General features: G+C 38.7%; 1 protein-coding gene across 4 annotated transcripts in view; it reads left to right on the forward strand.

Moving 5' to 3' along the window:
- The window catches only part of OCA2 (OCA2 melanosomal transmembrane protein), a 665,305-nt gene that overhangs the window by 494,101 nt on the left and 157,409 nt on the right, over positions 1–13,795 (forward strand). The gene's annotated exons all lie outside the window — the stretch shown is intronic.

The raw sequence follows: 13,795 nt of genomic DNA on the forward strand, positions 1-13,795 counted from the left end.
TGGACCAAGGTGAGTCATTGGACGTGGTATATCTTGATTTTTCCAAAGCGTTTGATACCGTGCCACACAAGAGGTTGGTACACAAAATGAGAATGCTTGGTCTGGGGGAAAATATGTGTAAATGGGTAAGTAACTGGCTTAGTGATGGAAAGCAGAGGGTGGTTATAAATGGTATATTCTCTAACTGGGTCACTGTGACCAGTGGGGTACCGCAGGGTCGGTGTTGGGACCTATTCTCTTCAACATATTTATTAACGATATGGTAAAAGATTTACACAGTAAAATATAGATATTTGCAGATGATGCAAAACTATGTAAAGTAATCAATACAAAAGAAGATGGTATTCTACTACAGATGGATCTGGATAAGTTGGAAACTTGGGCCGAAAGGTGGCAGATGCGGTTTAACAATGATAAATGTAAGGTTATACACATGGGAAGAAAGATCATTATTACACACTGAACAGGAAACCTCTTTGTAAATCTGACCTGGAGATGGACTTGTGGATCCTAGTTAATGATAAACTTGCCTGGAGCAGCCAGTGCCAGGCAGCGACTGCCAAGGCAAACAGGATCATAGGGTGCTTTAAAAGAGGTCTGGATACACATGATGAGAGCGTTATACTGCCTCTCTACAAATCCCTGGTTAGACCGCACATGGAGTACTGTGTACAGTTTTGGGCACCAGTGCTCAGGAATGATATAATGGAACTAGAGCGAGTACAAAGGAGGGCAAAAAAAATTAATAAAGGAGATGGGGGAACTACAATACCAAGAGAGATTAGCAAAATTAGGATTATTTAGTCTAGAAAAAAAGACGACTGAGGGGCGATCTAATAACCGTGTAAAAGTATATAAGGGGGCAATACAAATATCTCTCCAAAGATCTGTTTATACCAAGGAAGGTGACAGTCACAAGGGGGCATTCTCTGCTTCTGGAGGAGAGAAGGTTTTTCCACCATGTAGAAGAGGATTCTTTACTGCTAAAGCAGTGAAAATCTGGAATTCCTTGCCTGAGGAGGTGTGATGGCGAACTCAGTTGAGGGGTTCAGGAGAGGTCTGGATGTCTTCCTGGAGCGTAACAAAATTGTATCTTACAGTTATTAGGTACTTTAGAAGGACATAGATCTGGGGATTTATTCTGATGGAATATAGGCTGAACTGGATGGACAAATGTCTTTTTTTCGGCCTTGCTAACTATGTTACTATGTTACTATCTGTTGTTGTTGTTGCCTTAGGCTTCCTCACAGCATCTCATCTTTTGGTGCTTTCTTCCTGATGTATTCCTGGATACTCCTTGTTTCATCCGTGATGGTGGCTTGGATGCTTATCAAGCCTTGACCACCCTCTTTTCTGTTGGTATACAATTTTTGGGTGCTAGACTTAGAGTGGAGACCTCCATGCATTGTGAGGAGCTTTCATGTCTTCACATCTGCAGCTTCACATCTGCAGCTAGGACACTATACCAGGAGGTTATATGATAACTGGCAGGGCATATGTATTGATGGATCAGTGGCTGGTATAGTGCAATGTTTAAGTGCACAGCCTATGAAGTAGGTGACTGGGTTCATATCCTGGCTCTGCCCTGTTAAAAATAATATACCAGTAGTGGTCCTTAGGCTAGACTACTAAAACACAGAAAAGCACAGTAAAGCAAACGTATAAAAAATACTCTGTTGTAAAGAAGTAACAGTAAACAGCAAGTGCTAGTAAAAAGATGATAAAAAACAGGGTATTTGGTTGATACGTTTTTTTGCAAAAAAAGTATACTAAGCCGCTCTACCAAACGTCAAGGTAACCCATATCAGAGCAGTCCCTAACTGATGTATTTAAAAACCTGATCATGCGTATAGTGTCCGGATTAACAAGGTCCACGTCAGATGTTGAGGAACCAGGACAATCTGATGATAAATGGGCTACTGGAACAAAACCATACATGGACAAGGCAAGAGAACCTGGATCTGATGAAATGCTACTATAACAGCAGAACAAATGAGAGGATATATGAAGCGTATGAGGAAACTCTGGATGGATGCAAGACCAGCATGTCCACTAACAGAGAAACAACTAGTTACCCAACGTTTCAATATCATAAAGGGAAAGCTACTATCACAAAAGCTACTATCACAACTGGAGATGGATCAACTGCACTGCAGATCCACCCCACTTGAAAACCTGCAAGAACAACATGTGCAACCCCCTGAAAACCCTGATCCAATCCTGCAACTAGAGAGCTCTGCAACTGACCTGCTATACGCAATGTTTCAATGTTAAAATGCTTTACAGTTGTCAGTTCACCATAATACACATACATTTATGAATAAATGGATCAAAGGGTAGAGCAATAGACTTCCAGAATAATACACATACATTTGTGAATAAATGGATCAAAGGGTAGAGCAATATAATTCCAGAAAGGATATTCTGATTTGTCTTACCAATAATATAAAAAAGATGAGCATAATGTGGTATTTGAGGGTACGTGCCCATGATCAGGAATTGCTGCAGTTTTCACGCTTTGTATTTATGCAGCAGCAAAACTGCAGCGTCCAGCTGTGACCACATAGTGGATGAGTTTTGCTAGAAATCCTATGTCCACTATGGGTGCATGTGCTACTGCGGATCACCCGGACATGTGCCGTATGGAGATGCGATACATGGCAACAAGCTGGAGCATGTTAACTTTTCTTGTGGAAACGCTAGTCTCCGCAACAGAAATTTCAACAATAGAATGTATTTGGATGTGGTAAATCTGCATGGTTCAGTGAACACATGTAGATGTACCTGCGTGATTAGGACGTAGCATTTTGGATGCAGTGAAAATACCCTGGGTCCTAAAAGCTGCTACTTCCTGATCATTGGAATGTATCCTTAGGGATTCACTCATTTAAAAATATTCCTCGCAAAGCGATTTTGCTCAGGTTACTGCAAGTAAGTAAATAATTTCAATTTTACACAAGATTCCGTAATCTTTTAACCCTGGGGCAAGTCAACCAGATATGGCACATTGTGCCCTTGGCATCACATCCATGTAAGCCGTTAGAGCACATTCAAAGTTTTTCACAACCTCTATAAGAGACCACTCTATGTTGTAATAAATCGTAATTTATAATATACACCCTGATATAAGGATGAAAAAAAAAGATTCATACAAATGCTTTACACAGTAATTCATTAATAAACTTTAAGTTATCTTGCTTTTTTTCATTTATGTGTATTTTTCATATGGTTTATTTGTTTGAAAAAAATAGCTGCAGAACTTTTTTTTTGAGAAATTGTACAAGGCTGAAATCTAATTCTAAAACTCTTATTAAACACATTCATTTGGAACAAAAAGAATGAGAGGATAACAGTCCTTGTTTTATTTTAAGTTCATTTTATGCTTCTGAAAAGGCCACATTTGTCCCAAATGATTTATTAGTTAATTATTAATCTATAGCAAGCTATATAAGTTAATGAAATGTCTTAAAGCTTTCTCCTAAATAAAAGGTCATGGTGCAAACATAACAAAAAGATTTGTTGCTTAAATACTTATACTGTCACAAGAAAAAGCACTGATAGCTTAACAAAGGAGAACTTTCATTCATGAAAAGCATAAAAGATAATGTAACAAATTATAATTTGGTTTAATTGCAATGAATTCAGACTGGCCAGGATGTAAATCTATAGTCAATCATTGCATTGTCTTCAATCTGCACTGGACATTTACTGAAAGCAAGTTACAGAGAGGTGTGCTTAAAACATGGAAGTTTAAGACTAAGACATGCAAAACAGATTTATATTAGTAGAGATGATCAAAATTGAGATGAGTTTGATGAAATTCATAGGATCCAATAAACTTGAACAATTTGCAATTAAATTCATGAGAATCACTGAAAAAGATACCTGCCACCATTTTAAACATAGCAAAAGATTGCATCAGTCACCGTAATCTGACATGACCTCCGGCGTGACCGTGCAAGCTTTCCCATAATGTTTTGAAGTCATAACATAATATAGTGAAGTCAATCAGGAGGGAATAACAGATGATACAAAAGCCAAAGCAGGGAATGCAGCAGTTGTTGTATGGTGATTTTAAGAAAGTGAATCAAACAATAGTTAAACCAAGCAGTAGTTTATTTTTAACCCTCTTTGTTACATGTGATGTACATGTGCTTGACATGTCAAATACTTGCCCCCTGAAGAAGTGAAATCCACGAGAAATGTGTGTCAGTGTACGTGGCCGCAGTCTTGGCATGATCCCTCACTTAAAGGGTAATTAACCTTTTTATTATTCATAATTAGGTTTATATGTACAGTGTGCACCAGAACCACATGTGACACTTCACAGTGGACTCCGCATAATAGCATTTCTGTTAAGATTGCCCTCTTGCCATGTTTACGTATAGAGTACTATCTTGAACAATCAGATATGGGAACGCCTTTTTGTGTTATCCGCTGTGGAGCTCTCTGGTTTTACACAATTAATTTATTAGCATCATCTATATATAAAACTGAATGTGTGTGTATCACCAACCAATCACTAAGCATCTTTAATTTCACCAGAACTGGTTAAAAAAAGCTGAGCTCTGATTGGTTGCTATGAGCAACAGCATGTGTGTGTCAGCCAAGCTCACTCCACAGAGCACCAACCAATCACTAAGCATCTTTCATTTCACCACAGCTGTTTAAAAGATGCTGAGCTGTGATTGGTTGCTAAGAGCAACAGTTTTCCCACTCCAGAAAACACCTCACCAGACACTGACATGGTGAGAGAAATCTAGCATCCCTGGAACATAAGCTCCCAGCCATTGTCTGCCCCCCGAAAGGAGCAGAGAGCACGACAGAAATGAATCCCCCCCCTCCCGTGCCCATATACACAGCACACATCCTCCATCCAATAGGCACATCTTCCCTCTTAAGGGATCATTGGTATGGAAGTTAGGGCAAATCCATCCAGCACTTTGGTACTGACCCCAGGCCTCTTAAAGGGATCTCCAGTATGGAAGTCAGGGCAAATCCCTCAGTCCTCTGATTCTGACCCCAGGATTCTATTAAAGGGATCATTGGTATGGAAACTAGGGCTATTTCACTCAGCGCTCTGGTTCTGACCCCAGACTGATGGGATGATGTGGGATATTAGGTGGAGTATTCTGGTGGCTCTGGCTGACGGGATGATGTGGGATATTAGGGGGAGTAGTCCGGCGGCTGTGATGGGATGATGTGGGATATTAGGGTTAGGTGTCCGGTGGCTATGGCTGACGTGATGATGTGGGATATTAGGGGTAGTAGTCCGGTGGCTCTGGCTGACGGGACGATGTGGGATATTAGAGGTAGTAGTCAGGCGGCTGTAACAGGATGATATGGGATATTAGGGGTAGTAGTCTGGTGGCTCTGGCTGACGGGACGATGTACGATATTTGGGGTAGTACTCCGATAACTCTGGCTGACGGGATGATATGGAATATTATAGTGAATGTGGCTATACGACATGGGGGGGCTATACACTCAGCTTTATATATATATATATATATATATATATATATATATATATATATATATATATATACACAATAAATATATATATATATATATATATATATATATATATATATATATATATATATATATATATATATATATATATATAGTTACTATGCCCGGGCAGCACCTGGCTCTTCAGCTAATAATTATATAATCCTGACCATAGCCTCCGGCCACTGCTCTTCCTTCACCTTTTGGATCAAAACCTTTTGTACCCACATGACATTTTATATTGCTAATGTACATTCTTTACTTTTTTGTGTTAATAAAATCTTTAAGTTGTTATATACAATGACTCACATCCTCCTTTTTTAAACCATTTAGCACAAGATTCAATAACTTTTTTGGAACTGGTACTTTATGGGGCTGGCTTAAGAGTTGCGCCCACTCTATGTACTGTGGGTGCAAGCTATTTTACAGCCAGAAGCTGGTGTAAATTGCTGCATTTTAACCATTTACATGACACTATTCACTTCAAATCTGTCTCTTTCTGAGCTCCTCTTACCAGATTTATGGCTACATATTACATTAGAGTTGAATTTGCAGGTTACCAAAGAGCCTGTAAAAGCCAAACTGTACAAAATTTCTAATGAAGCTCAATCATGAAAGTTAATTTTAGCCCAAAATATATGTATTTTAGAAAAAATTACTTATTCCCAAAGGTATTCTAGAGAGAAAACCTTGAGACACTAATTTCATGCAAGGTGATGACTTATTTCAAAATTTCATATTTTCTGTGTTAGAAACATACGCTTGGCTTATATGGCAAAAATATTGACGTTTTGGCCATATAAACTATATGAAGACCTTATATAGTTTATATTGATGTAATGATACTCCATGTATAAATTTAATTAAATGTGATTATTCATATAGTACCTAGTATATAAGAGTATAAAGGTGGTTGTGGACATCTAGTCTATTGCTAATATAATATATATTTTTTATGACATTCTCATTTTGTGACATTTTTATTTTTTAGACTTTGACCTTTGGGGATATAAGGATACTTCTTTCATAGGATAATGTTGGATATATTTATATCTGGATGTTCGCTATATTATCCTGATTATTTGTTTAATTTGATTTATGATGTTTATTGTTTATATTCTGTGGTTGTTACATATGACTAGTCACATACAAAAAAATTTTTGTTTCTATGTTTAGATAAATTGTGAACAAGTCCTCTTGGCCAAAACGTCAATATTTTTTGTCATATAAACCAGGGTTCCCCAACTCCAGTCCTCAAGGCCCACCAACAGATCATGTTTTCAGGATTTCCTTTGTATTGCACAGGTGAAGCAATTATCACCTGGGCAATACTAAGGAAATCCTGAAAACATGACCTGTTGGTGGGCCTTGAGGACTGGAGTTGGGGAACCCTGATATAAGCCAAGCGTACGTTTTTAACAAAGAAAATTATGAAATTTTGAAATAAATTATCACCTTGCTTGAAATTAGTGTCTCAAGGTTTTCTCTCTAGAATATTGGAAATTTTTCCTCGAAGACACTATACATTGGTTGGCAACCCACTTATTGTACTGTCTTTATCCCCAAAATAACCAACAACTTTCCATCATATGATTTACAGTTACATAATTTATTGCTCCTTGGCTATGTTGCGGGCTCGCGAGCTGAGACTAACATTTTTATCACATCAGAGCTCCCCCTGTGGCTATTAACATGCTAAATGCTATAGTCAATCTCTTGACAGTGGCATTTAACAAGTGCCAACAGAAGGGTGCCTCATTCCATGTGCCCATTGTCACACCCATTCCATGATTGTGGGGTTTCATTGGATTACTATGACAGACGAGTGTCTGCTGAAGAGTCACGTGCTTGTCTTGACGATTCTTCTGTGGAAGCCAGTGTTTAGCTTGAATCCGTAAGAGACCATCACTTTTGCTAAACATAGCCTTGCCAATGCACTACCACAGTTTGTATAGTACAATGGATCAGTTGAACACAGGCTCGTCCTCTGAAATACAGTATAAAGTAAAAATACAAAATGTTTTTTTAAAAATGGGAAAAGAAATAAAAAAAAAATACAAAATTTCAAATTACTCCCTTTTGCCCCATTCAAACTAAAGCTGTTAAAAAGAAACTAAAATACACATTTGGCATCGCTGCATTTGTAAAAGTATGATCTATCAAAATATAAAATTGATTAATCCTATTGGTAAAGGCGTAATGAGAAGAAAATCAAAACACCTTACATATTTTTAGCCTCCGTAATATTGCAATAAAATACAATAAGAAGTGATCAAGAGATTAGATCTACCCCAAAATGATATCAATTAAAATGTGAGCACAGATGCAAAAAATAAGCCACCATACAGCCCCATATCCTGAAAACTGAAGACTTTACAGGTCTCAGAGAATGGCAACAAAATTAAATAAATTCACCTTTTTTTTTATACAAATTTTGCAATTTTTTTCACCACTTAAAAACGCAAGCAAAAAACTATACTGAGTAACTGTACTGACCTGGAGAATCGTATTGCCAGGTCAGCTTTACTGTATAGGGAACATGGCAAATAGAAAACAAGCAAAAACAAAATACCTGATTGTTAAATTGAACTCTTTTTTGCAATTTCAACACACTTGAATTTTTTTTTCTGGCTTTTTAACCCATTCAGCCCCCAGTCTGTTTTTACGTTCATGATCAGGCCAAATTTTACAATTGTGACCGGTGTCAATTCATGTGATAATAACTCTAGAAGGCTTCAACGGATCCCACTGATTCCAAAAATGTTTTTTTTGTGACTTATTGTACTTCTTGATAGTGGTAAAATGTCTTCAATATGAATTGTGTTTAATTGCGTGAAAAATTGGAAGTTTGACACAAATATTTGAAAATTTTTCAATTTTCAAAGATTTAATTTTTATGTCACTAAATCGAAGACTTATGTCAAACAAAATAGTTAAATAATATTTCCCACATCAACTTTACATGAGCACAATTTCTTAAACATAATTTTCTTTTGCTAGGAAGTTATAAGGGTTAAAAGTTGGCCAGCAATTTATCATTTTTCAACCAAATTAACAAAGCCATTACATTTGAAGATTCTTTGAAGGGTCTATATGATAGAAAATACCCAAAATTGACACCATTCTAAAAGCTGTACCCCCTCAAGGTGCTCAAAAGCACACTCAATAACTTTACTAACCCTTTAGGTGCTTCACAGGAATTTTTTGAATGTGGAAGGAAAAAATTAATATTTAACTTTTTTCATAAAAATTTAACTTTAGACACAAATTATTTTATTTTCAAGGGTAACGGGAAAAAATACCTCCCCAAATTTTCGTTGCAATTTCACCTGAGCATGATGATACCCCATGTGGAGGAAAACCACTGTTTGGGTGCATGGCAGGGCTTGGGAGGGAGGCACGCCATTTGACTCTTTCAATGCAAAATTTGCTGGAATTAAAGGATGCCATGTGGCATTTGGCAAGCCTCTGATGTGCCTAAACAGTGGAAAGACCACCAATACTGACTTCATTTTGGAACCTATGCCCCTCAGGAAACTTATCTAGATGTGTGGTGAGCACCTTGCAACCCCCAGGTGATTCTCAGATGTTTATAACATTGAGCCATGAAGATAAAAACATCATGTTTTTTCTACAAAAATGTTTTTTTAACCCCAAATGTTGCTATTTCATAAGGATAACAGGTGGAATTGCACCATTCAATTTGTTGTGCAATTTATACTGAGCATGCCAATACCCAATATGTGGAGGAAAAATGTTTGAGTAATTAACAGACACTTTGTCGCGTTAAGAGAGCCTCTTATGTGCTTAAACAGTGGAAACCCCCAGAAAGTGACCCCATTCTGGAAACTAGACCCCTAAAATAATGAATGTAGATGTGTGGTGAGCACCTTGAATCCCCAGGTGATTCACAGAAGTTTTATAAGGTATGTGAAAAGAAAAAAAAATCACATTTAAAAAAAAAAGTTATTTTGGCCCCCATTTCTTTATTTTCACAAGGGAAACAGGAGAAAATGGACCCCAGAATTTGTTGTGCAATTTCAACATACCCCATATGTGGCTGAAAACTCCTTTTTGAGGCACAGTGCAAATCTCAAAAGGGAAGAAGAGCCATATTTGACGTTCACATTTTGCTGGACTGGTTTGAGGGTGCCCATGTCACATTGGTAGAGCCCCTGAGATGCCAGAAAACAAGAACCCCACTTAGGTGACCCCATTTTACAAATTACACCTCTCAATAAATTCATCTTGGTGTGCAATGACCATATTGACCTCACAAGTGGGTCACAGATTTTTTTACTATTGGGCGATGAAGGAAAAAAATAATTACATTTTTAGTACCAGATTTTAGATTTTATTGGGAAATGGATAAATTGGCACCAAAATTTGTCCCACACTTTTTGCTGAATGTAGAAGTAACCTTTCTATGGCTGTACAGTACTTCTTAGCCAAACGGTGAGACTTGGGAGGGACAGAGCACTATTTGCCTCCTGGCGAACAGATTTTCCTAGAATAGTTTGCAAACTCCATATACAGAACCACTAAGTGCTAGAACAGAGGAATCTCTCTTCAGCTGACCCCATTTTGTAAATTATATCTCTTTAGGAATTTATCTACAGGTGTACTGGCGATTTTGACCCCATGGGTGTTTTCCAGAACCAAGCAGCAGTGGATGTTGCTGAGTGAAAATTGTGAAATGCCATTGTAGTGACCAGTATATTATGCCTAGCTCATGCTTCTTGAGACATGCATTCATAAATTTGGTGGGCTCTCATTGCAACAGAAATGCCGACCATATGGACGCTAAATGTGGTTTAGGCACAGTGGTGCTCAAGGAGATTGAGCATTTAAATTTGAGTGGCATAATTTGCTGAACTTCTTTTGGGGGTGCCAGTAACCATTTCTTTTTTCCAAAGACTTTGAGCTATCAGTAATGTGGAAGCCCATTATATTTTCATTCTCAATGAAAAACCTGAGTGGGGACTTGAATGAGTTGAAGCTTTTATTAGGAACATTTTACCCAATGTTTGGGATCCCATGTATCCTGTGCTCTACGCTGAGCACTCACTTTAGCGTCTCCACAGAAATCTCCGAGTGACTTGATTATTAAAATGAACCCCCCGAAGGATCCTTTCACTATAATAAGGCATCAGAGTTACTCTGGACTCCTTCTGGCATATGTTCAGTGTTGTCCTTTTTTTTTTTTATTCAGAAGTGCACAAAACTGTGATGGATCATGTTTTAATGCACACCTAAAAAGACAGACCCTGCTGCATCATAGGCCAGACAGCATCCACAGTGCCTACATCTTCCGCCTTATAGGGAATCTTCTGCCTGGGGTTCCGTCTTAATCATGTTTTTCAAAGATTTACAAGTTAACCCCAGTGCAAGTGTTCAGCACAGAGCACGGGATAAATGTGAGCTGAGCCTTACAGCAATCCCTGGGAGGCAGAATAGAAAATCAACAGCAGGTGAAGAATTGGTTTTATTTAATTTTTACACTGTTCCTCGTGCGGTATAAGTGGTTAGATGACTTTATTCTTTGGGTCAGTGAGATTACAGTGATATCAGATTCATATTGGGTTTTTATGTTCGTCTACTGTCACACACTAAAGCACTATTTAATGCAAAAACTAGATTTTGCATTGCCATATTTTGAGAGCTATAATTTTTCCATATTTCCACTGAGTCATGTGATGGCTTGTTTTTTGTGGGACAAGTTGACTTTTTTTGGTACCATTTTTGGACACATGACATTTTTGATTGCTTTCCATTCTGATTTTTGGGAGGCAGAATGAGCAAAAATAGCAATTCAGTAATTTTTTTTGTTTTGTTTTTTTCATTCCACTTGTGGTAAAATTTGAGAAGGCAGGTTTTTTCCTTCGGCGTCAGTATGATTACAGAGATACCACATCTATATAATTTTTTATGTTTTGGCGCTTTTACACAATACATTTTTTTTTTTTTTTAGGAAAAAATTATTTTTGCATCATTTTATTCAAAGAGCTATAACTTTATTTTGTCTGATGACGGAGTTGCATGGTGGCTTGTTTTTTACAGGACAAGATGAGGTTTTCAGCAATTCCATTTTTATTTACATTCATCTTTTTTATCACATTTTATTCCACTCTTTCTTCAGTGGTATGATAAAGCATCATTTTTTATTTATTTTTTTTTGTTTGTCATTAACCCTTTCGCGCCAGAGCCTGTTTTTGCCTTCGTGAGCGGGCCAATTTTTCAATTCTGACCAGTGTCAATTTGAGGTCATAACTCTAGAAAACTTCAATGAATCTCTGTGATTCTGAGACTGTTTTCTTGTGACATATTGTACTTTGATAGTGGTAAAATTTCTTCGATATGACTTGCATTTATTTGTTAAAAAATGGAAATTTGGCAAAAAATTTTAATTTTTGTGCCCTTAAATCAGTCATATCGCACAACATAGTTAATAAATAACATTTTCCACATGTTTACTTTACGTCAACATAATTTTTGAAACTTTTTTTGTTTGGAAGTTATAAGGGTTGAAAGATGACCAGCGATTTCTCATTTTTCCAACAAAATTTACAAAACCTTTTTTTTAGGGACTACCTCACATTTGAAGTGAGTTTAGGGGTCAATGTGACTGTAAATACCCAAAAGTGACACCATTCTAAATACTGCACCCCTCAAGGTACTCAAAACCACATTCAAGAAGTTTATTAACTAGTGATGAGCGAGTATGCTCGTTGCTCGGGTTTCTGTGAGCATGCTTGGGTGGTCTCCGAGTATTTAGAAATGCTCAGAGATTTAGTTTGTCACCAAGCTGCATGATTTGCAGCTACTTGACAGCCTGAATACATGTGGGGATTGTCTGTTAGGGAATTCCCACATGTAATCAGGCTGTCAAGTAGCCACAAATTATGCAGCTGCAGCAACAGAAACTACTGTAAATCTCCGAGCACTTCCAAATACTCTGAGATCATCAGAGAATGCTCAGGAAAACCTGAGCAGCGAGCAAACTCGCTCATCACTATTAACCCTTCAGGTGCTTCACGGGAATGAATGGAATGTGGAAGTGAAAAATAAACGTTAACTTTTCTTTCACAAAAATTTTCCTGAACATGCTGATACCCCATATGTGGGGGGGGGGAATCTACTGTTTGGGCACACGGCAGAACTCGGTAGGGAAGGAGCACCTGCTACGGTGTTTAGGAAAAATGAAGATGCACCTGAAAGTGGACCCTCTGAGTCATGACTCCAGAGCCCCCGGAGGCGAGTGCCCAGGTGAGGACCACCCCCTATACAGGGAACGTTAGGGACAGACCTCCAGGGGATAGAGCCGCAACAGCCGGAACCAAAGGGACGACTGAGGCAATTGAAAGAAGGCACTGACATGGATGATAACCAGAGCACTGGGCAAGGCAGAGACCCAGTGGGGTACAGGACCGGAGAGCCATGGGAGCACAGGACTGGAGGCTGTAAAGGTAAAGAAGCAAAATGATGTATAAAGTGTAGGACGGCAGATAACCGAGACAGAGAGGGGAGACCAGGCTTACTGGAGCCACGGTAAGGATCTTGGCAGGATCAATGAGATGGTTTGGACCCTCCTCCTTGTCAACAGACAGGAAGGACCTTGAAAGAGCATCCGCCTTGATGTTCTTCTCCCAGGGTCGGAAGTGGAGATCAAAGTCAAATCTTTTGAAAAACAGTGACCATCTGGTCTGTCGAGGGTTGAGCCTCTGGGCGGATTGAAGATAGGCCAAATTCTTGTGATCCATAAAAATGAACGGATGGAGAGCACCCTCGAGAAGATGGCGCCATTCCTCAAGAGCCATCTTTATGGCCAAGAGTTCTCTATCTCCAACGGCATAGTTACGTTCGGGAATGGAGAAAGCCTTAGAAAAGAATCCGCAGGTAAGAGTGCGGCCCGAGGAGGACTTCTGCAGGAGAACTGCTCCATCTCCCACCGAGGATGCGTCCACCTCGAGGATGAATGGCCTGCTGGCATCTGGGTGATGAAGTACCGGAGACTTAGCGAATTCTTGCTTCAGGGCTGCGAAGGCAGCCTCTGCTTCAGAGGGCCAATGATTGGGATCGGCCCCTTTGCGGACAAGAGCTGAGTTGGGTTTAGACAAAGAAGAGAAATGAGGGATAAATTGCCTATAGTAATTGGCAAAACCCAAAAACCGCTGAATTGCCTTGACTCCGGAGGGACGTGGCCAATTGAGAACTGCCAAGACTGTCTCAGGATCCATCTCTATTCCCGAGTTCGAAACAATGAAACCAAGAAAAGGCAATG

This window comes from Dendrobates tinctorius, unplaced genomic scaffold (assembly GCF_039654945.1).
Source record: "Dendrobates tinctorius isolate UK_male_01 unplaced genomic scaffold, ASM3965494v1 ptg000121l, whole genome shotgun sequence".
NCBI classification, from domain to species: domain Eukaryota; kingdom Metazoa; phylum Chordata; class Amphibia; order Anura; family Dendrobatidae; genus Dendrobates; species Dendrobates tinctorius.